This window comes from Chelonoidis abingdonii, chromosome 10 (assembly GCF_003597395.2).
Source record: "Chelonoidis abingdonii isolate Lonesome George chromosome 10, CheloAbing_2.0, whole genome shotgun sequence".
Taxonomy (NCBI): domain Eukaryota; kingdom Metazoa; phylum Chordata; order Testudines; family Testudinidae; genus Chelonoidis; species Chelonoidis abingdonii.
The window spans coordinates 72,696,242-72,720,591 of NC_133778.1; the positions used below are offsets into that span (position 1 = coordinate 72,696,242).

A 24,350-nucleotide genomic window follows, 5' to 3' on the forward strand; every position below is an offset into this window, starting at 1 on the left:
ATCCAGGATTCTATCTACACAATACCTAGTGTTACTACTGTATATTAAGCCAACTACTTCACCTTTAAAAGTACCCTTGATGGTCACAGAAAGTACAGCACCCAATGTAAACAGATGTCATTTCTCCAACATGTAGTTCTTTATAAAGCCATTGCTGTCCTTTCCATGCATATAAAAAGTCCTATTGTACATTTCCTCTAATACAGTGATCTGAACAAATCAGAACAGAGCAGCCCTAAAATAGCTGGTATTATGTAAAACCACAGTTTAAACAATTATTTGCTGTGTGCATGCAGTACTTGTGGAATATTATTGCTCAGGGATTTCAAAGTCCTCTGTCTTGCCACAGAAGAGAGGCAGGTGCATGGGAGGCAGCCATGCAAGCTTGCCCAATTCAGCTCCAGACACGGTTGAGAGGCGGTTCAGTCTCCATTCCCTTTCAGCTATCTCTATCGAGATTCACTGCCAATAATACAGTTCATGATTAGTGTTAGTTGTGATGCTGTCTGAACACCACACTCTACTGGAAACTACACTGAAGCCACTAATCAGCCATCAAATGACAACAGTTTTCGATCTCTGAGATTGGTCTCAAACCACTGACATACAGATGAAGAGTGTATTATCTCATTACTCTCATCAAGTCATCTAGTCTCTCAGGACATCTTCAGATACTACATACTGCATATCATCACCACCTCCTCAACAGTATGTGAACTTTTTACACTTTCCCACCCACAGGATTTCCAAAGAGAACAGCTGTTTTCCCCAATACCCATTTAAAAAAAAAGTGAAACACATTATTTATTTCTAACATTAACTTCCATTATGCATTCTCCATCTAAAACCATTTAAAACAGCAGGTTACAGTGATGTAGAAACCAGTCCAGTAGGAACCAGCTAGATAAACTTATTTCTGATTGGCCATTGAAGGTATAGTCTTGTATTAAGGAGATTAAATGGATGTTAAGGTTATTAATTATTACAGCATCCAATATTTGAATGGAGGACAACAAAGTAGAGGTCCTTGAAAATTATGGTAAACACATGGTTATCAAACCCAGTCAAGTTCTAGGCTACTGCACAGAGATGTTCTGCTGGCTCATGCTGGTGATCAAACCAAATGGATCCCATTAGCTCCAGCTTGTGTCTCTGAGGCAAAATGAAGTAGGCAGAGGGACAGAAGGGGACCCACAGGGAGTAACTCAAGAAACAGCCAAGAAAGGGGCAAGATCTGGCAGATAGTTTGTGTTCTCTGTCATTTAAATTTACAGAAAGACAATCCGCAGGAGGAAAGTAAGTTTGGACTCTTGCCAGCATCCGTGCGTGCTGTGCTAGGAGCAGGATAGGAATGCCAGCTGCATACAGTCATTGCATATTTTGAATGTAAATTCACAGAAGCTGAGGTTTACATAGGTAGCTCCAAATTTACAAATTCTTAAAGTATAGTGAGTGAAGGAATACGACACTAATTTACTGGGCTTGATCATGATGATGGCATCAGAATATAAGTTATTATCGTTGACTTCCAATAGGAGCACAAACACTATTTTCCAGTTAGCTATGAAACAACTTCAGAACTTGAATAGTTTCCTTTTTTTTTTGTTAAAAGTATTTTTAAAAAGCATTCCAAATTTTTAAGTAAAAGAGAAAAATGAAACCATCTAAGCATTTATATAATTTCAGTTGTATCTATAAAATGGCATATCGCAAATCTTGGTCTTTGCCCTGCTGTATCAATGCTGATTCACTCATAGAGCTACAAAATTAACAGAAAAAATCCAAATGCTAATTCAGTACTTGTCTGGCCTATGGCAGAAGGGAGGTCTGGAATACTCATGTGATATAAATGATTACAATATCCTCTGTGAAATCCTGCTACATATTGTTTCCACAGAACACATTCTGAAGTTGAAAGGTAACCCTGGGTACGTAAACTTAATCTAGGTAGGTGACTTAAATCTCAAATCAACCAAATATTCACATCCTTCACCCTTCCATTTGTTTTCTTTTTAGTACTTGACAGGAAAAAACACACCAAAAAATAAAAACACCTATTGAACTTCCCATACAATACCACAGTAATACTTGTCAGCATAATGATCACCATTCACCATCAACAATCAGAGCCATCACACATCTATGTCCCTCAAGACACCCAAAAGAAAATATGAGCTTCATAGAGGACCCAGCTGAACAAACCTTGGCTCTGTCAGATCAAGGGAGGGCAGGGGAAAGTGAATTCAAAGAACCTTCATGGCAAATAAGCTATCAAAGGCATACTAATTTATAAACCAGGGATATCCAGCTCAGCTATCTCCACTGAGCACAAAAGTGATGGGATCATACAGGAAGGGGGATGCATCTTCGGTACTTAATTTCCAAATCATTTAGAGACTTCTGGATTAAAAATCAATACCTTAAACTACACCCAGAAGTTTGTAGGCAGCCAGTGCAGACTGAAGAGCACTAGCAATTACACTGCTGGTAATTGGTCACCAACATTCTGCACTAGAATCAGCTCCTGGAAGTTCCATGTAGAACACAGAAGTGTAGCCCAGTCAAAAGGTGATGAAAGGTGTGAATAAATAATTGTAGCAACATGCACATTAGAAAGAAACAGCCATACAGACAATGACAGAAAAAAGAGTTCTTGGCCACAGCTCCTACCTGAGTAGCCAAGTATCTAAGAAGACCCCTAAATTATGAACCTGTGTTACAAACAGCAGCCATGCTCCCTTGACTGGGCAAACAAATATAATATGAGATGTTTCCAGTTGAGTCTAAGCTAGCTTGCCATCCTGCAAGCCCCAACCATGTGCAGCTCTTGGGTTATCCATTCCAGTGAACCAGGCACATTAGCGATTCAGAGCTAGGTATCATTACTATACTGAACCCATGTCGTTATAACCATTCTAGGGACCTGATCCATACATTGTACAGCAGTGGTGAGAAAACAGTAGTACTCTGCAGCATTTCACCATAAAAGAGTTCTTGGGAGAGACGGCAGTTTAGGGAAGTCCTCTGGGACTTCTCAAAGAAAGAGGCAGAGCCACTCCTGCTAGGGACAGCAGACATCTCACAATACACCATGATCTAGGATATCAAAGGCAGATGACAGCATTAAAAGAATCATCATTCTCATTCACTGCAGAAACTGATACTCAACCAACACTAACAGCACATTTTCTGGGGCCACACCTGAGCCTAAAACCTAACTGACTAAAATCAAGGAAGTCTGAGAAGTCCATATTCACTCACAGTTGTCCGCCACAATTTTCTCATCAAGCTTTTCTGAAAAAAGAAGACTGAGTATAGATATCAATTACAAGCAATCTTTTCTTGAGAGACGTCTACTGTAGTTTCCGTTAAGAATAGCTGGTACCCTGCCCACTGATGGGACATGAAAACAATCTTGACCAACAAAGATGAAGTACTTCCCTTGTGGCCATCACAAGCCTAACAGCACTTTAAGCCACCTTTACACCACCTGGATTCTGCCTGTGCCAGGGACTGGAACAGCCCTCTAGCATGAGTTAGTCTATGAAGGCTGCTCTAACTTATGGTAGCCTTCCCAAGGCTACCAATGGCTTCCTCAGCAGTCCAGAACATCCACAGTGATAGGTCACTATGACCACCTTGTGATGGGAAGTTCATCCCACACTGTAAAGGAAGGAGTTAAAAATAGCCTAGAGAGGCTGTGCATGGAGAGAGGTTGTACAGAGCAGCCAATCAGGGCCCAGAGGGCTTACCTAAAAGGGATGCAGGGCAGAGCAGAGTTAGTTGCTGCAGGCACCCAAGGAGAGAGGACTGTGTTCCTAGCAGACTGCAGGGAGGCAGCACCTTGGACAGAGCAGTTGCTGGCAGGGACCAGGGGAGCAAGTGGGATCTCCTGGCTGGCTGGTGGAACATGCTGGCTGGAGGCCGAGAGAAGAAAGTGCTGGAGCCATGGGGAAGTGGCCCAGAGAATTGAAGCAGCTCTGGTGGAGAAGCTAAGGAGAGGCAACAGGAGGCTGCTATTGACAGGGTCCCTGGGTCGGGAGACGGAGTAGTGTTTGGGTCCAGGTTCCCCCATACACTCACTTGCCACTGGGGAAGTGTATGGACTATTTGGACAGATACTTTCCGCTCGGAAGTGGGAAAACACAGATGGTGACACAGCTGGGAGGCAGAGTCATGAAAAGGACACTGCGGTTCCTGGATTGAGACAGGGCTGCAGACGGAGAAGACAGTGGGAGAGGCATCACCAGGAGAGGGTGTGCTGGCTGAGAGAGCTAATCCCCCAGATGGCCAGCAGGAGGCACCACTCTGATGAGTGAACTCTGTCACACACACCCTCCTCCTGTGCCTGGCATACCCCCTAAACCATAGTCCATAAAGGGGGCAGTGGACCAGTCATACACAGCTCCTGTGGGGGGAGAATTCTCCCTTGGGCTATTGCAGCCCCCATATGCTGCCAGAATACCATATAGAGGCCAGGGCAGGGGCCAGAATATGACCTTTGGTCTATAATGCCTAATGAAGCCTGGTTTACAGTGAGAAGCTGTGCCTTAGTGCAAGTTGTACAAGATGAAAAGGAGGTTGTTTCAAATAATTTTTTACAGCTATACCCCTTGGAACAGCTCTCATGTCAGGAAAGACCCAACTGTTCCAGATTAATTTGTTTATTTTTTGTGGCTTCACAATAACCAGCTTAGCCTTATGGACAATAACTAGGTGTTTTCTCAAGATGCCAGTATTCTCCCTGCACTGTGCCCAAGTCTAGCCACCGTGGTCTGTCTTATTTCTTTCTTGAGCATTGGGTGGGGAAAAAAAGTTCAGAGAGTATAGAAAAGAAGAAGTAAAAACATAATTCCAGAAACAAAACTATTCCAACGACAAAGAGTCTCCATTTTAGGCTCATGGATTGCAACTAACCCAGTTATAAACTGAAACATGTTACATCCCCTGAGAAAAAGTTCTAAACATATGTTTAGCCTCTTGTGAGCTTTTGATCCTAATGCACAACACAGGACTAAATAGCAATATCAAGCAATGATTTAAAGCAGAAGAGACACCATTACATTAGGGCAGGTTCCAATCTCTTCTGTGAGTTTAGACCCTTAACTGGGCAGATGGCTTCACATCAGGAGATAGGTATAGAATACTGCAATTACGGCCACTGTCCCACGACAGCATGGAAGCAGGGTAAGAGAAAAGTTTATTTAATTAAAGCTAATCTGTTAGATTGGCTGGGGAAGAGATTATATAGCTGGGGTTGGGCGGCTGAGCTAGCCAAAGAATAACACATGGTACGCTTTTAAAATGTACAACATGCGAAACTCGTCTCTAAGTCTGGCACTAAGGAGCCTGTGGTCTGGCAACAGTAAGGATTTCTGCTTTTTATTTCTTAAATCATCACAAGCATTAGAACTAAAAACCCCACATAATATTCTGAAGGGAAGGACATAAAATCTGAGTTTACATACCATATACCAAATTAGTCATTGTTCTCATCAGATTTTATGCTCCAACTCAATTTCCACATAATTAAAACAACACTGGATCTTAAAAAAAAAAAAAAGTAGAAGAAGAAGAATGGTGCCATGCCAAAGCCTGCAATAAGAGCCACTGGCACCAAAACAGTCAAAGTGCAGAGCTTAATTCCCTGCTTAATAAGACAATTAAAGAATATTTGGATACAGCACTCTGCAAGTACCAACATGGAGTGCTGGTATCTCCAAAGGCACACTGATCTGACCGCTTTATCACAAAGCATCTGTCACGAGCAGATGCCAGCAACACCTGAGAAAAGTGAAAACTAAAATAGGTTAATGTAGCTTTGATACACCCAGAGATCTGCATTGTCCAGTGTGTATAGTTCTGAAGGTTTAAAGGGACAGTTTAATTGCAGTGTACCTTTACACAGATATATACACCTCTACCTCAATATAACGCTGTCCTCAGGAGCCAAAAAATCTTACCGTGTTATAGGTGAAACCACGTTATATCGAACTTGCTTTGATCTGCCGGAGTGCGCAGCCCCGCCCCTCAGGACCACTGCTTTACTGCGTTATATCCGAATTTGTGTTATATCGGGTCACGTTATATCAGGGTAGATGTGTATATGTACACTAAAGAGACCTTTGCTCTTATACTCCATTAATAACCTAACCTAAACCATAATACTACCATTGTATATTGAAGTGTTTTGAACCATTATTATAACAGTTTTATACAGATACTGATATTAGTGATATTTTTAACTTTGAGAACATATTATGATTGATGCTTTGAGAGCCACAGGTGAAACGAACTGTAAGTGCAAAGTACTTCTCATCTGGAGACCCAAGAGCATAGCTATCTCTAAGTTTCAAATGAAATAATTCTCAAACATTTTCCCCTACCAGGCTTCATGCTATTTCAGAACTGAACCAAGTGAGAGAAAAAGATAAGATAACCACAGTGATATAAGAACTAATTAGTCATTTCATTACCTGGCTCGAAGACAGGGCACTCTGCAGTTTTGTAACCTAAAAATGCCACTGGTGACCTTAAAACTCATGCTCAAGGGTACTTAGAAACATATAACCTCCAGGGAAAGAGGGAGGAACATATGATGCCTAAATTCCATTAGCTCATATTAGCTGGTGAAATAGTAGAGACAGAAAGGTGTGACATTTTAAAGCAACCAGCCTATAAAACAGCACCTGCAGCACTGCACTTTGTTTGAACCTCGGCATCAATGGTTCAGCAGTCCAGCCTACACAGTAAGTTACACAACTGTTCTTAGGGATAGGTGATTTAGTACACCCAGAAGGTATGCTGTTTCGCTAACAGGAAACACAGCCTGCATCTTAGCATCTAACATATAACAAAAGAAAAAAGAAACCTCTATTCATTACAGGGCCACTAAACTGCAGTCATCTCTAGGGTGGCAGACAATCACACACAACACCACATTAGGTAGGAGAGGGGAACTAATGATTAAGACAACCGGGATAAACTCCTGCTTTCACAAAAAGCATCTTGGACGTTTCATATTCACACAGGACTGTGATTCTTAAGGTCTCGTTCAAAAGGTCCACACATAGTGAACCACACAGAACTGAAGTTTGGCCTGCCTTCAATGGATGGAGGGCAGACCTGTGTGACACTGGCGGGTCCATTCAGTCTGGAAGGGTGTACATATGAGAACAAGGAAAAGAGGAAGCCACATGGGCTTTGGCCACTAGATCCATTTTATCCTGCCCCCTGGCAGTTCTCCCTCCCTTAAAGTGATTTTTGGAGCATGCGATCATCAGACTATGCATACAACGCAGATTTCATATGCTCTACATATTTACATCCTAAGCACACAAGTCTGAGAGAGACCAGAGGAAAGGGATGCCGGTTGGAAAAGCCATCCAACCTTTGGTGCTTCCTCATGTATCATCTGAAAAGAGAGAGGTACAGGTAACTAATCTTGAGTGGCATGCTCCTATTTTATGATTACTGCTCAAGTCCCTCCTGACTGCTAATGTTCCCTCCTTTCATTAGAATCCTCCTTCTACAAGCTACCAAAACCTCCAGGAATCAGCCTCACCCCCACCCCTCCTACCACCACATAATATTCACTAGTCCAAAAGTAGGAATTCTGGTCCCACTATTGGAGGCACTGAATTTAGCAGAATGATGTCATCACATATTCCAAAACTCGACTGGCACCGTCACAGCTCTAGGAGTAAAAGTACAAGTGTCAAGAATTTTGCTTTGACTAGAAGACGCAATCAGAATATATTCTAAGGAACAAAGTAGTGCCTTTAGGGAGTCCTTGAGACAGTGGAACCAAGATGTGTACAAAGGTTCTCTCCACTTTCTTTTCTTAAAAAACCTTGCACACACAAGGAAATGAAAGACTAATACATTCATTAGAGCCATGGACGTAGGTTGGGGGCATTGCCCCCCCCAAACTGCAAGCCTCAGACAGATGTAGAATTTGCCCCTCTCTCCACCCTGCAGCCTCATTGGCCTGATGGGAGCTGCTCCCCCCCTCACCACCACCAAATATAGAAGTCAAACTATGCTTATGATTATGGCCCTGATTTAGCTAAATACTTCACGTGTTCAACTTTATGCAATGTTAATGCTCAGAATACAGAAATATTCAGGAATAGAGCTGTGAGGAGAACAGAAGTTCTGTGTCATGAAGGATTTTGAGATTTGGTTATATTCCAAATCAGAGCAGAACACAAAAATTTTGAAATTTCCCATGAAAGGGGGGAGAAATGCATATTTCTTCTACCAAAACATTTCATTTTGATTTTCAATTTTTAATTTCAAAATGAAAAAGTCACTTCAGAACAATATAGCTAAAAATTTAATTCAGTTATATTTTTTAAACTCCTTGGGACTTTTTCAACCAGTTTTTTTCCAAAAACAAATTCTGTCAATCTCAACCCGAATTCATGAAGCATTTTGATTTTGATGGAAATGGAACCGCATATTTTAACATAATATGGTTCTGCCAACATTTCTTCAATCAGCTCTAGTTAGGAAATACCAAAGCTGTGGTTCCCAAAACAAGATGATTAGCTTGACCACTGTGCACATGGGGCAAATTCACCCCTCTGCAAAGGGCACTTTACAAAGCCCATGTAACACTTATCTCCTATTTTGAGTGGAGAACCAGGGTTAATTTTTCCCATATATTAAAAAGAGACACACCACTGCATAAACAGTCCTTCAGACTACTACACATCAGGTGAAATCCTGCTGTCCTCTCAATACTCCTATGGATTTGCCTGGGAACAATGGCAGAAAGCCAGATCCTACTCAGGGTCTAGTCACATGACTAAAAGCTCCAGGATCCACAGACAAATACGCAGTATGGTTGAATACTGCTCAGAAAAGCTTACTTTTGAATTTTTTAATTCAATGGGATTCAGACTGCCTGGGCAACTAAGACCAGACATTTACTCTAAACCTTGACACCTGGACCACAAACTTCAAAACCTAAACATACTGTCACTACCTGTACGTACATAATGTATCAAACAGAAGTTCCTCATGTCTGTTTATTTGAAAAAAATTGACTGATGGGCTTTCAGTCTGTCATCAGTCCAGAGTGACCTCAATTTTTTGAGAAATAAAATCAAAATCTATTCTTATCTTCAGAGATTTAAGATATATTTATGTGTCAGACTACTTCTCCCTTGTCCTTAGCCTTTGGGAAGCATTCTAAAAATGATATCAAAGACTGAAAACCTTGCGATCACATTCACATTCACCTTTGACCCAGAATGCCTATAGCTCTCACCAATTCTTCAGATTGTTCTAAATGTATGGTTAGAGACTGCAATCCCCCAGAATGATTCTCAGTGCAGATTTAGGAATGAAATAAAGACTACTTTGCATAGTAAAACCCATTGTGCAGACCTTAAAAAAAAAAAAAGGCTGAATTGACTTGTTTTTTGCAGTTTTCTACTACTTCATAGACTTTAAAGCCTCATTTCCTCACCAATATCCTTCTCCCCCATGTACACAAATATTTGTTTATTCTGTTTGAAATATCTCTGTACCATCTAGAGGAAAAAGATGATCAAAGCAAACGCTGACTGATTCTTTCTTAGCCCTCAAGATGTGCTTACACAGCAAATGCACACAAATCTCACATTTCACATTTTAAAATATGTACTTTTTTAAAACTCAAACATAATGAATGTGCTTAAATATTAGAACTTGCAATTATTAAGTAAATCACAGTACCTGTAAAGCTTCCATTTGCATAACATTAATTCATGATGGCATGTAAAACAAATTCATCATGCTCGTTATATTGTAGTCTGATTTATGTCGGAATTGGAAAAAATAAAAATCATGAGCACAAAATTATGTTGGCAAGATGTACATGCTCTTTGAGGCCTGAGATTTTTTTAAAGCATCAAAACAACTAAATTATGGGAAAGAGGAGTGGGAGAAAGCATCTTTAAAAATGAATAACACACTGGCTTCACACATACACACTCTCCAGTTATTAATGTCAAGCATGATAAAGATACTAGAAAATCATTACCATTCATAGCCACTAACAGCCATTAAATTTCAATCAATTCAACTTAACACAAGTGTACTTCAGTGGCCCTTACAGTTCCTTAGAGATGTGGCTCAAAAAGTCCTGTCTGACTTATTGCATTGTCTACCACACAAAGAGGCATTGCTAAGGATTGCTCTGAAAAGGACCTATCTTGGTCTTTGGAACTGATGCTCTTTTAACACCACAGTAATCAACAGATCTTTCTTTTAAGAAGGGCTGATAAAAGGGGGCTCTAATAGGACCCTACAGATCAATGGGGGGGGGGAGAATAAACTCTAATTTTAGCTAAAGATACTTCTTTTCATGAAGTTGAAAAAAAGTGACTGGCTATTTAAAGGGTTTTTCAGTTAATAGTAATAACTACATCAAACTACTGAAAATCATTAGATATCTAATAAAACTGGAATTGATAGACAACTTTCAGGTCACCCACTCACAATATAATTTAACATCCTTGCTCTATAAGCTGGGGGTAAAAATAAAGTTGTATTTAACCCTCAGTAAATGAGCATTCAAAATTGTGATGGTGATAATTATTAAGTACAAAGGTACAGTGTTATAGCATCACATTGGGAACGTACCCTGCCCCTTCCCCCCCCACCCAAAAAAAAAACAACCCACAAAACTATTTGTTCAGCTGAGCTATTCATAGCATTCTTAAAATGGAAATTGTCTTGCCAACATTAAAGGAATTGGAGTAATCAGTAACATACTGTAGCTCCCAACTGAACAGAGCTCTGAATTCGTACAGGTTTTAGTTAGTTGCACAGCAGTAAGGTAAAGGCATGTTACTTAGCCTCTAATGATAGAACAAGAAGCAATGAGCTTAAACTGCAGCAAGGGAGATTTAGGTTGGACATTAGGAAAAAGTTCCTAACTGTCAGGGTAGTTAAACACTGGAATAAATTGCCTAGGGAGGTTGTGGAATCTCCATCTCTGGAGATATTTAAGAGTAGGTTAGATAAATGTCTATCAGGGATGGTCTAGACAATATTTGGTCCTGCCATGAAAGCAGAGGACTGGACTCGATGACCTCTCAAGGTCCCTTCCAGTCCTGGAGTCTATGAGTCTACTTGCAAAGGCTTTGCTGGGTTCACATTGTTTATTTGCCTATAGTGTAGTCTTGGAGCCTTAAAATTCACCTTTCATGGAGGAAAGGAGTGTTTTTACTTTTTCTAAGTAGGAACCCAGTGTTACTCAATGGAATTCACCCTGCAGGGTAGAAAATCCGTTGAATAGACCAGGTGGAAGCATAAACCACAGAAGTGTATTCCTATAACGAATACAATCATTGAAGTGTATGAAACACGTGCAACCACAGATATCTCAAAATTTATAATATATTTATGGTATATCTAGGGACATTTGCCCTACACCAGCTGTTAACCCATCACTTACACACAGTACTGCTGTAATGGTCCAAAGCATGACAACTTATAGTAATATTACTGAAATGTTTTGGATCATTCTGCAGAACATTATAATTTTCCTCCCTTTAGGTTTTTCACTTCAGTATTTCATTCAGACTAATAAGCAACAGTAAGGGTCTCAATAGATAGCAAAGAAATCTCTCTAAGAGATGTGCACCTTCATTTTCATTTATTTTCCTACACTTACAAGCTGTAGAAACAAAATGAATGTTAAAAAGTGCATTGCTAAATTTCCCCCTCACCCCCAATGACAGGATCGAAAAAGAGCCATAGTTCAACAGATTCCATAAAGGTAAATTGCTGCATGGAAAATGTCAGCAAAACTTAATTATACTGGAAGCCACATTTAATTGGAGCTTTTTCATTGCAGCTGAGAGAAAAGAAGAACTTTAACTATGTCACCTGAGATGGTCTAGATACTGAAACTATTTGTAAGTTAACAAAAACATTTGCATCACAAAGGGCTCTAGGGCAGCACAGTAGTAAAGCAGATGTGTAATGAACAAAGATCATGGCACCAAAACAATCAGGGTTGTAAATAACTACTGGTAATCTGCAATCATTTAAATTTTGATTTAATTACCAGATAGCAAACGGGTTTCATTCCAGCAAAGGTAAATACTTTCCAGAATATACACTATCATATTTAACTCTATAAGCAACACAGTCAAGAATCTGAAACTCAGAAAAGTAACAACAACAACAAAGAGAGAGAGAGAGAGGTGTAAAGAATTAGACTTAGTATTAGGTCACACACATTAAACAAACTTTTCCCTGGAACAGAATTACTAATGCAGTCATTTCAACTGTATCTACTGTAAATACTACAGTTACACAATCACACACATGGGAGGCAAGGGGGTACAGGCTAAAGAAAAAAATTCAATCTAGCGCTAATGAATAAAAAGTTCCTTTTATTTCACTGTTGTTTTTGGTTCATTAAATTTTCCACAGATTTGCAGAGAAGAAAACGTGATCAATAAACCTTGACAAAAGTGAACGTGTGAAAAAGGCAAGAGAAAGGCACAGGAAGATAAAAGTGATATCCCGATCACAGATTTCAGAGGCAGATGACCAGAGCTTTGGGCTGCTGAATAATCTGAATAGACCATCATTTCTTTACAGCCTTTCACTTTCTTTTCCCTGACTGTTGGAACTCTTCATTCAATACAATAGTAAATGCACTAAAACTTTTTTTCTTATGCTAATGGCTGAAATCGGGTACTCACAGTTAAAACACACTTCCCACCAACTTGTTTTCTTAAAAAAAAAACACACACACACACACAAATTAACCTATTCAAGTTAAACCAAAATTTAACTAAGACAGCTCAAAGCTTACTCTTGCAATTTCACAAAGTTCAACTTTTTCTCTCCTGCAGATACAAAAAGAAAAACCTGGAGTCAGGATGAAGCTGTTAAACTTTCGAATGAGAATAAATGCTTAGAAGGTAGAAGAAATAATATAATAATAATAAATTCTGGAACCTAAATTCTAATTTCATTCTTTCTGGATATTTATAATCTACTTGAAGGTGACAGTCTCAAAAAGATTTGAGACCTGAACAAATTTATCAACTGGACAAGGCTCCCACTGATTACGATCAGGCTTTGAACAAGACACTAAGGCCTCTATTTTCAAAAATGCCCACTGATTTTGGGTGTCCAGTTTGAAAACATCTAGGGCCCAATTTTCAGTGGGGATGAGCAACCATAAATAATACTGAAGTTCTTGCTGTGTAGAACTTCTGAAAATCAGTCCCTAGATGTCTCAAACTGCACACCCAAAACTAGTGAACACAAACAAATAGCAGCCTAAATAATTTATCCCTCCCACATCAAGCTTAGTACGGAAGATCAGATATATGATTTCTCAGTGGATTTCAGTTAACTGTTCCTGATCAGCTGTTTACATGATCTAACGCTATGTCTCTCTTATTTGATATTACACACACACTTTTATGTACGTGTGTGATAACTGCTTGCTTCCCAACAAGTCTTCTTGTACTGGAAATCATTCATGCTGGTTTTATTTTGTTGTATTATCCCTCATAAATACTGAATATCTATTTTTAGGTGGTATTGGGAATGTAGCAGAAGTAGCTGTACGATACTGAATACTGGTCAATGTTTGCTACAATTCCTTAAAATACTTACACAGGTATATAAAGCAGCTGTGCAGTTTTCAACCAATGCTTTGCAATCTTCTCCAACCGTAGAAATGCAGGCTATTGAATGAACTGCCTAAACTGTGAGTGGGAAGTGCAAATATCAAATTTCTGTGAAGCCCTGGAAGCTACGGTTTGGAGTGGCTACTAATTAGTTTGATGCTATAGTCACATCTAATGTTCCAAAGCAGCCTCTTTTAAAAACTCACTGACTCAGAATCCTCCACCAGATTATTAAGTGGCCTCCTTGTGGAGAAGCAATGGATAGGTGTTGGCTGCACAAATGAATATAGATTTTGGTGACTGTTTACTGAATTCACTATCTTCATTAATCCGCACTTGGAAACTCGCGAACAGAGCACTTCTCAGAGTACAAAAAGCATGGTGTATTTGTGTATCTTTCAGATTGCAGTACAAACAACTGGCTTACAGTAGGCCACCAAAAATAGAAGGAGGCAGTCAACTGGGTTCCTACTTTAAAGTTAAGAATTGAGAATCATCCTGGTATTGTTATTTTGATGTGCTACCTTGTCCCAAAACAATAAATCAAGTGTTTGAAAGGTGCTTTAAAAACACCAAGTAAAATATCAGGATCAGGAAAAAAAATAATCATCTTTAAATCACTGATAGTCTCCCAGACGTAACTCCAAAACCATCATACAGTAAGTAGTTCTTTCTGTCTGGTGACATTAGCAAGGTACTGTAAGGAAAAGACCTGGTTCAGGTTTAAGGTAACCAGAATAAGGAAAACAGCAAAACAATACCAGTTTTTTACCATAAACATTTCAATTGCTTTTCAAATCTCATCCAAAAACATGGTCATTTATATAATTTCACAGTGAAAGAAACAACACTACCCGTTTTTGTTTTTTCTTTTCTTTTGTTTTTAAATTTAAGGTGACATGAAAATCTAGGTTATGTACTAGAGAGGTAAGGTCAAATTTTGTTTTCATTTATACATAAAGTAACTTCAACTCCAGTTTATCAGAGAACATTTGGACCCGATTCTCTATTTTTTCTCATATTAATGAGCTAATACAAATACAAATAATATTTGTCCATCTGTATACATCCCCTTTGACACACTGAAAAAAAGAGACATTAAAAGGAAGTTGGAAACAGTCCACAAGATCTGTTGGATTTTTTGAAGAACAGCAGTTGCATTTCTGGGCACTTCAAAGTCACATACTTAAACAATAACAACATTCAAGATCAAGTGAATCTTACCTCACCTTTCTTTAAAGATTAGCTCTTTTACAAACATACAAGACAAGTTTGGATAGACAGGGATCCATAGAATAATAGTTCAACTTTACTAAATCGTGCACTTTCTGGTATTCTGGGTAGGTCATCTGAGCAAAGTATGACAAGTTTCAAAAATCTAACTGCACTAAAAAAAATCCTGTTGAGTTTAATTCATGTTTTAAAAATGTGTCAGATTTTTAAGTACATGCAATATGCCATTTTTTAGTAAAATTAAAGTTTGACAGGTTTCAACATTTCCTGGAATTCCAGCCCAAATGCAAATTACCATATCTACAGCTCAGAAAAACTGAATCAAACCAATTCAACAAAGGTACATGCTATATACAATAATAATCATGCATTTCAAGCAATCAAGTAGTGTAAATGATCATTTATCAGGGTTTCCTTTCCCACGTAAATGTAAAATGTAAGCAGAATTCTCTGCTTTTCCCCTAGCAAAGTTATACAAATTAGTTTTAGTAACCTAAAAGAAATCTTTTAAAAAAATGTAAGGTAGTTAGAAGAAACAGATCAAATCGGTAAGTCTTGTAACAAATCAGTCTATTCCACATCTGTATATTTTGGATTTCATGGTTTATTTACTTTATTTTCTTGGTACTAGCTCCACAGTGCATGCCAATACAATATTTGTTTAAATGCTATTTTGTGCAGCATGCTAGTGAAACGTTTACTTTCAAATTCTTGTACATCCCAAGAGCCTCAATTGCAAAAAAATTTTACAACTGCTCCTTTTGTCTATAGTCATTAAACTCTATAAACTTCATCATAACCCAGTAAAAATGTTTGTTTCAATGTTTGTTGCAAAGGAGGGCGTATGATTAATTGTATCAAATACAGAGAAATCTAAGCAGGTTAGACATACACACACACACAGATGTGGTAGTAACTCCATAGGTAAGACTGTGTTCAGTTATACATAACTGGTTATATAAACACACATGCACCCATATACATATACACACGCGCACACTCACTCATATGCAAAGAAATATACACATATAATAGCCTTTAAAAATGCACTTTACCACAAGCCCAGGGCTAGTATTTTTTTCCATTGTTCACTAACATTTTATTTTTTCCCCCCATCAACAATGTGATAAAAGATGGTTTAGTAGATTGGGGCGGGGGCTGTACTAGTACATTTTCAAATTTTGCCATGTTAGGTGGTAGATAAAACAGAGCTTTGACTCCTGTAGAAGAGTTGTGGGATAGATACTTAGTCTTGGCCCACAAAACTTTTTGAATAATCCCACTTTCCAAATTTGTGATCAAGTGGTATGTGTACAACTGGAAAATCCTTTAACTGGGCCCGCACTCTGTCCATGGCTGGACACACACCTCATGGTGAGAGTGAAAGTCACAGCGTCTACTGCAGGCAAACTCTGTACAGTATTTTATTTATTGAAAAATTATCCTAATCTCCTGGGCTGGAAAAAAATCAGGTTTCCTAGGAAATGACAGCAATTACTTGAAGAAGAAAAGGCATCTAGAAGAGCCGATCCCCTCGATTGTTTTAAAGCCACTGAATCCAGGGGGAAACTCTCTGCTCTCTAAATCCTTAATAGGATTGGCGCCCAGCTCTCCCCAAGCCGCTCCTCATCACACAGGGATCAAGTTGCAGCAGTGGATTTTTGAAATTCCTCAGCAAATATACTTGTTGAAAGATTGCTTGTCCCGGGGGGAGGGGAGAGGGGGAGAAAGAGACGGGTGGGGGGCAACTAAAAATACAGTAAACTCACTGATCACTTTGGAGAGCAAAGCTACCTTCTGCCGGAAAACAAGTAGGTTTCGGCACTGCCTGGGTGCAGCACTGGGCAGAAGTTGCAGGGAAGTGACTGTCACTCAAGCACCGGTCCGCACTACACCCAGTAGAAATCACTGTCCCAGTATTACTGCTGTAGCCTTCCAGCAGCACTGCACCCCCAAAAGAGAAGTGGGGGCACCCCACAGTAAGATGCATGCAACAATTCCATCCACGGACGGAGGACAGGGAAGCAGCGGGCTGCACTCCCCCTCCCCCCAGGCTCCATCTAAGCAGCTTTGCGAAGGGAGGTAGGGGGAAAGGAAGGAGCCTCTCGCAGCAAAGGTCTCCCCCGAGCAATGTACACCTCGGCGGGCTGGAGATGAGGGGTCGGGAAACACCACGGAACTGCCGGGATCTCGCGCGGAATCAGCAATAGGCGACCCCGGGGATCCAGTCTGGCCAGGCAGGGGTATAATTAACACAGCGCAACACGACCACGACTCTGCTCAGTTTCAGACTCCGCTCCGGGTGCGATCGGGATCCCGCACCCTCGTGCTCAGTCCGCTCCAGCTCGGAGATGGAAACAAGCAGGAAAGTGAGCCAAGCACAACAGCCCAAAAACCCGCTGCCCAAAGTTGCTGAGATAAAGCTCCCCTCCACCGCACGGTAACCAGCGCAGGAGAGCCCGTGCCACTTACCTGCTGGCAAAGTGCAGCGCCTAACACTGGGCAGCAGGGGACTCTACCCCTGTGCTAGGGAAGCATGATCCGGTGCAGTTTAGGGAAATTTCTTCCCCACTTCCCAGCCCCCTCCTCACTCTCCCTCTCAAAACACAGGCACCCCAAAGAGCAAGGGATAATCATCAAAAATCAACTTTACCCAAAGAGAGAACCCAGGAAGTTTTCACCGTGCCAGCAGCTGCTCCGGAGCAGGGCTGATCATTCAGCCCCCCATCATAAACTTGGGGGGGCGTGGGAGGGACTTTCCAGACGTCCTTCCCTTTGGTGCCTTTTTTAAAAGCTGCTGCTGCTGCGGCCGCCGCCACCACCACAAATCCCGGCTTCAGCTTGGCTCTTTTCCCTTCTTCCTCCGAGGAGTCTCATTGATGATAGTTTGGAGGGGAGAGAGTTTAAAAAAGTGTCGGGAGCCTCTGCTGCTGCTGGCGTGTTTCTGCACTTCTGCCATCCATCATCCCAGCGTAAGACACCGACACACACACGCTGAAGTTTAGGAGGACTGTAGGCGGGGAGGAGAGAGGAGCTTTTGTCTTCCAAGCACCGACACAAGAAGAAAGTTTAAAAAAAGAAGGGGGAGGGGAAAAAACTTTTCTCTCCCACTCTCTTAAATTGAATTGGGTTTGTTAACTCAAGTCAGATGATCTCCATAGTCAAAATCCAGTGCCGGATCTGTTTTCACTCTAATCCTCCCCACCCCCCTTTCTCCCCCAGTGAATTGCACCATTTGCTGCTCCAGAGGGGCTGGGCCTTTCTCACATACTGGAGTAGAGAAAGCACAGCAGAAGAGAAAAAGTAGCTAGGATTCCCTGCAAGAAACCTGTCAGATTCCCTAGCACTGGGCAGGTTGATTTCCTCCTCCCAGGCCCAGCGGCAGGGTAAGAATGAGTCCATGCATACCTGGTTTCAGTAGCTCTATGTCCGTTCTTGGCAATCAGTTAACATAGCTGGCACATTGTATCTAGTTTGAATTCCCTCTCACACTCACTCACTGGTAGTTTTTTCAGCCAGATGGAAATAATCTGAAACAAAACAAACAAAACACCCCTAATTTCTTTGGCAAGGAAGGTTTGTGTTTGTGTGAAGTCACTTCTAAGCATCTTGGATTCATTGGCTAGTGGCAGGCTGCAGTTAGACTGATGGCTAAGTGGGCTCTGGCTTTCCAATAACTTTTATTTTTAACTTGGAGTATTTGGAACTCAGTTAACAAGCTAAACCTAAAGTTTGCATTACTTCTGAGACTCCTAACTGTGCTGTAAAAACAACCCACTGGTATCTTCTGCGGGAACAGAGGTGGAATACAGCTGGCTTTAAGTCTATGGTAGATGGAAAAATACTGCAGCTACGTGAATAAAATGTTATCTCTGACATGCTCCAAACTCTTAAAGGCTGTGTGGGTTGTTCCCCCCGCCCCCTTTTATGCAGCTCATTGCTTTGTTTCAAATACAATAGCAGGCAAACACAATATTAAAGCTCATCTAGATGGGATCGCCACATGCTCTAAAGGCCCAATCCATAGTCCATTAAAGGCAGTAGAAAGATGCTAATTGACTTTACTGGGTTTTGGATCAGGCCCTAAAATGCTTTATTTTTTAAAAGAACAATGATACATCCAATTTCTTGTAACAGACGTTTTTAATGGACAATATTTTACAATCAATAACCACACAAGTTAGGGAAGTGGTGGAATAGAAGAGTTTCAAGTCCACGCAGCAAAACACAGTCAATGGATTCTCTGCTGTTCTGTTTTCATACTGTGTAGGGGTCCAATCCAACTGCTAGTGATGTCCACGGAAAAACACCCACCAACTTCAGTGGAAGTTGGATCAAGCCCTAAGAGGTATAGTCTCAGCAGGTGTAAATTGTCAATGTACAATTTGCCCCTAATTGTCTGCAAACATATATAGATTTCAGAACCATCTTTAGTAGGACAAAATATTCATTGAAGATTTTCCCTAAATCTTATTAACTAACCTTTCCCTTTAAGCATGTTATTTCTTTTAATCCCCATATGTTTTTAAAGTGAGACTCGAATGGGGACGGGGGACAAAATAGCTTTAGTGTGTATTGATCTGTTTCATATATATTAATATCAGTGAGAAATGCAGCAGTTTTAATTTATGATATCACCAATCTGGGCTGCCTACAGCAATAAGCTTTGTCTGTGTTTTGATTTCTTTGGCTATGGGGTTTATTACAAGTTTATAAGACCCCAACAGCCAGATGCAGTGTGTGGCACCACACAGAATCTTGTCAGAGTGTTGGTGTCTGACCCTGAAAGGATTATATCCAGTGCTGTAAAGGGTCTTGCTCCATTCCCTCCTTTGCTACTAGTATAAGGACATGATCAGAGTAAACGGGGCATGTCACTATGCTATACCAATCCTCAGCTGCAGTTTCAGTCCCTTGGGCTGCTCTAATTTATGCCAGTGGATTAGCTCTGCACACAGCATCTCCAGGTGTAGAAGAGTGCAAAGACTGAACTTTATGCCGCTTGGCAAACCCTTCTCCCTCCTGACTTGTGTTGCATGTAGTCCAGTTAGACCGCCGGATCTGCTTCACAATTTTAAGAACCTCTAAAAATCAGGCTACTTATCTGGGTGCCTCAACTGTAAGCACTCGAGTTTAAAAGTTTTGGCCTTAACCTTTGGATGGCAGTAAGAGATTACTGTTTAAGGGCATTCCTTGTGCCATTTATTTCATTCAGATGATCTTGAAAAGGACTGCCCAGCCCTCGGACCACTCTTTCAGTGGCCTAGCAGGACATTCTTACAGCAATCTTTTGTACATGGTTAGTACTAAGTGTGGCTCCTAAGCACCCTCTTCCAGCTTTGTCTTTATGGGACACCTTGGAATACTGATGTCTTGAGAAAGATGAAGTGGAGGGAAGTGCTGGGGAGACAGCTAGAGTGCCAGTAATGAAAATCTCAGGCTGAGTCAACTAATTTGTGCCCAAGTATTTTAAAACTTATGCCATTCCAGTGCAGGAAGAAAGAAAGAGGTCCTTTTCTTCTACCATCACATTCATGAAGTCAAAGTTAGCAGACCAATTCTGGACAATAGACAGTTTGGCCAACCCTCAACATTGCCTCCAACTGGAGATATCATTTTACGCTGTCAGAAGTTTTAATTGCACGTAGCACTAAAGGTCACTTGATTCAGACTGAGTTTTTGGTTTCCATAGGGGCAGAGTCAGTTCTGGCAAGAACAAAGATTGCCTCTTCTCTGCATTAGTTTCAAAAGGAGGGTCCTTACCCTGGAATGCATTTACCAGTTTGATTCTCTAAAAAAAGAATTTGTTAATCTTCAGATCATATCACAAGATCCACTTGTTCTCCTAGGGTTTTCCTACTGTGGAGGAATGATGGGGTGGGGGTGGAGAGATACAGAGATGGATGATTGGACAGAAGGTTGAGTAGGATCTGGTAAGGGATCACTTTGTGAGACATTGGTCCTCAATTATTATTGTATATTTATAAGTGTACATGTGCCCAGAGTTTTGGATGGGCACATTTTTAAGACAGAACGAAAGAGAAAGAAAGGACGAGGGATTGATCCTGATCAGTATTTTAGTAATATGGCACAATATTCAGCTCACAGATGCATATGTGCAATTTCATTGGAAAAGAGCGGCCCACCTTGTCAAGATTATGCTGGAAACGTTTCCCATTTGTGAAGTGGTTAGTGGTGATGGTTGAATCCCAAAAGATTAAGCAATTCTGTCTAGCTGAGTACTCAGAAGTCTGTATCTATCTATAGGATGCTTGAAAAAAACCTATGGAAATTTATCTTTGATTTGGTTCTTTAGAATTTTTCTCTAAAAATTTTCCCACCAGAAGGACCATCCTCATGATGAACCCAGCAGGTCATTTCAAAATCCCAAAAGGAAAACAGTGAATACACTTTTGTAGCTGTTACCAGCGAATTCATAGTTAAGTATTCTGCTCTGACTCCAAAGCTACTGACTGCAGTTCCATGACAGATTTAGGCCTTAGGCTTGCAACAGAGTTTGCATGCACCCAGTCAATTGGAGGATCAGAACCTTGTATTCAAATGTAGTTCTCTTTTGGGATGAAGATTTAAAAATTATTTTAGAATTATCACTAGGACATACATAGTACTTTGAAATGCTCTCATTTCGCCCTACCATGTTATGTGTGTCTGATTTAGTTCCATGCAGCAGGGACTATAGGCCAAACTCAGTCTTGGGGTAAACAAGCACAACTCTATTGAGGTCAGTAAAGTTGCACTGGACTGAATGTAGCCTCATGCCTATACAACATCACATACACCTATGATGCTTAACAAATTAACAACAAAGCACATTATAGCCAAAAGGAGTTGGTTGGGAAGATAGGGGAGATTTTTGGCACAAAATACACAAGTTGTTTTTTATTTAAAAACAATAACTCTGCTAGCCAAAGGGAAGGCATAGGTATAAGTAAACACCATTTATAATCAAGTATCAGAGGGGTAGCCGTGTTAGTCTGGATCTGTAAAAGCAGCAAAGAATCCTGTGGTACCTTATAGACTAACAGACGTACTTATAGACTAACTGACGTCTGTTAGTCTATAAGGTGCCACAGGATTCTTTGCTACCATTTATAATACCACTGCCTAGCATGCTGACCAATATTGTCTCATTGTTTCCTTGTCCTCCTGTCTGTCTCCACCAGCTGTCTCTTGTTTTAGATTGTACACTCTCTGGGGCAGGAACCATCTGTGTGTGTGCTGCAGCTTGTGTAAACCTTTACATGTTCCCTCACTATTCCCCACCAAGTACAGACATGTCAGCTATCAGAAAGTGTCATTTCAACATTAGCTTCCTTAATATATTCTTTTGTCTTCTACCTGAAGGATCCATTCTTGCCATTTCCTTTATCTGCAACTACAATACTCACAGGTCAGGAAAGTGATAATATCTATAAAGTATTCCATTGGTATGTGGTATCTACCCAACATGAGCAAGGAGACAGTGTTTGTATTCAGTTTAGAATTGAATTAGAGGCATGGGCCCCAATTCAGAAAAGCATTTAAGTGTGTGCTTAACTTTAAGCACATGCTTAAGTGCTTTGCTTAACTGAGGTCCTAATTGGGTTAGAATAAGACAGTGTTAAACACCTCAAACTGTTCTTTTAAGATCCTCCCATATCTGAAATAGAAAATAGGCCCTCTTCCATTTTGGCTGTGACCCAGAACCAAAGTTGTATGGGCAGATTCTGATCTAGAAAACTGAATCCAAAGCTCCCACACCCCAAAATGTAAAGGGTTTAAGATTAGAGGTTCTGATTTGGGTCTCTCTCTACCACACTATCTATAGTTCCAGTTTAGAAGTATGAAAATTACACATCCTAGTTGACACACAGCTAGAGAAATACCTGGCATTTCAGAAATGAGGGCATTGAAATAGGTGCGCATACAATGCTAAATTATTTATGAACAATTTTTCTTATGCCAATCAGCAGGCTTTCATCGTCATGAAATCCATCCTTCTAACTGTACCCTCTTGAGTTAGTGATCACACTGGGGATAAATGACTTGTCTACCTGGGGAGTGATTGGGAATGGGAAAAGAGCGGCATGCCAATGGGTGTGCATATTCCAGATTGCTAGTGTTCCTCCTGGCTCTTCACTCTTTCAAAGCAAATGTTTTTAAAATAATTGGGTCAAAGGACATCTCCGGACATTTGGTGGAGTGGGGTGGGGGTGGGGAGCTGAGCTATGCAAAATAGTACATGTGGGTGGTAAATGATTCGATAAACAGGTGTATAAGGCAACACCAGGCAATCAGCAGATGGACAAGGCAGGTGGAGCAAACCCCTGCTTTCAAATATGAAATTAATTAGACCTGTTGGAATTTGGCATCAATTTTTAAATTCCACCAGGGAAAACTAGGCAATAGATTTTGCACTAACCTCAGAGATCAGAGGGAAAACTTGTTGTATCTTGTAGAATATTGAGGCCCTGATCAATTCCCAAACCCCAGCTCAACATCCTTGAGATTGAGCAATTTATAATTTACAATATTATGACCTAAAATTGAAATATTTAAACAACATCCAGAGTGGCCAGTAGCAGTAATAATACTTAGTATTTATTTTCAAAACACTTGACATATTAATCCTTAAGCACTCCTTTGAAGTAGGTGAATACAGATGGGAGAACTGAGGTACAGAGAAATTATGTGCTTTGGCCAAGGCCTGATAGTGAGTTGCTGATAGAGCTAGGACTTGAACTCAGGAGTGCATCCTGCCTCAACAAGTAAGTCTACTTCAGATACAGATGACTCTTTTCCTTTCCCTTTGCACTGTCTCTAAAGGTTTATTGAAATCTTTTCATTGTACTGTTGTCTTTCCTTCAATGAGTCAGCCCTTCTAGAGACAGTCTGCTCTGACAATTACAAACAAGGAGCAGTTTTTTCTAGTGCCACTTCTGCAAAGCAAGTGACTCTGGACTAACAGCATCTGTAGCAGAATTTTTGAAAGATATAAATGAGAATTATGAGAGCGGGAACATGACTTCATCACCACATCACATACTTCTCACATGCTGGTGTTTTCTTTCCTGAGATGATATCTCCTACCATTGGGAGTGGCCCATGGAAATTGAATAATGGCTACAATTTTCAAAAATGACTGGTGATTTTGAATACTCAGCTTTACAGAGGACAGGTGCTCTGCACTTTCTGAAAATCAGACTCCTTTAGGATGTCTCAAATCAGGCACCCAAAATCCCTAGACACTTTTCTAAATCTTGGCCAGCTTCTCAAGATGACCATGAAATGTGACCATCAGCACACGAAACACAGCATCATCAGCAAGAGATATTCAATGTAAAATGAAATCTAGAACTTTACCAGGCATGAATTTCTATCTTACTCGGTGAATATTTCAGTGATAATACAATATGGAAATGGAGTAGGCCCATGTCCCCAAGTAATAGCCTTCATACACCA

At 40.4% G+C, this 24,350-nt stretch overlaps 1 protein-coding gene across 1 annotated transcript in view; it reads right to left on the reverse strand.

The window, feature by feature from the left end:
* GLI2 (GLI family zinc finger 2) overlaps positions 1–17,811 on the reverse strand; it is a 285,658-nt gene extending 267,847 nt beyond the window's left edge. The window contains exon 1 of the mRNA XM_032795844.1: positions 17,542–17,811. The gene's annotated coding sequence lies outside the window, so the exon portion shown is untranslated. The remainder of the gene's footprint in view (positions 1–17,541) is intronic.
* Positions 17,812–24,350: the final 6,539 nt, after the last annotated feature.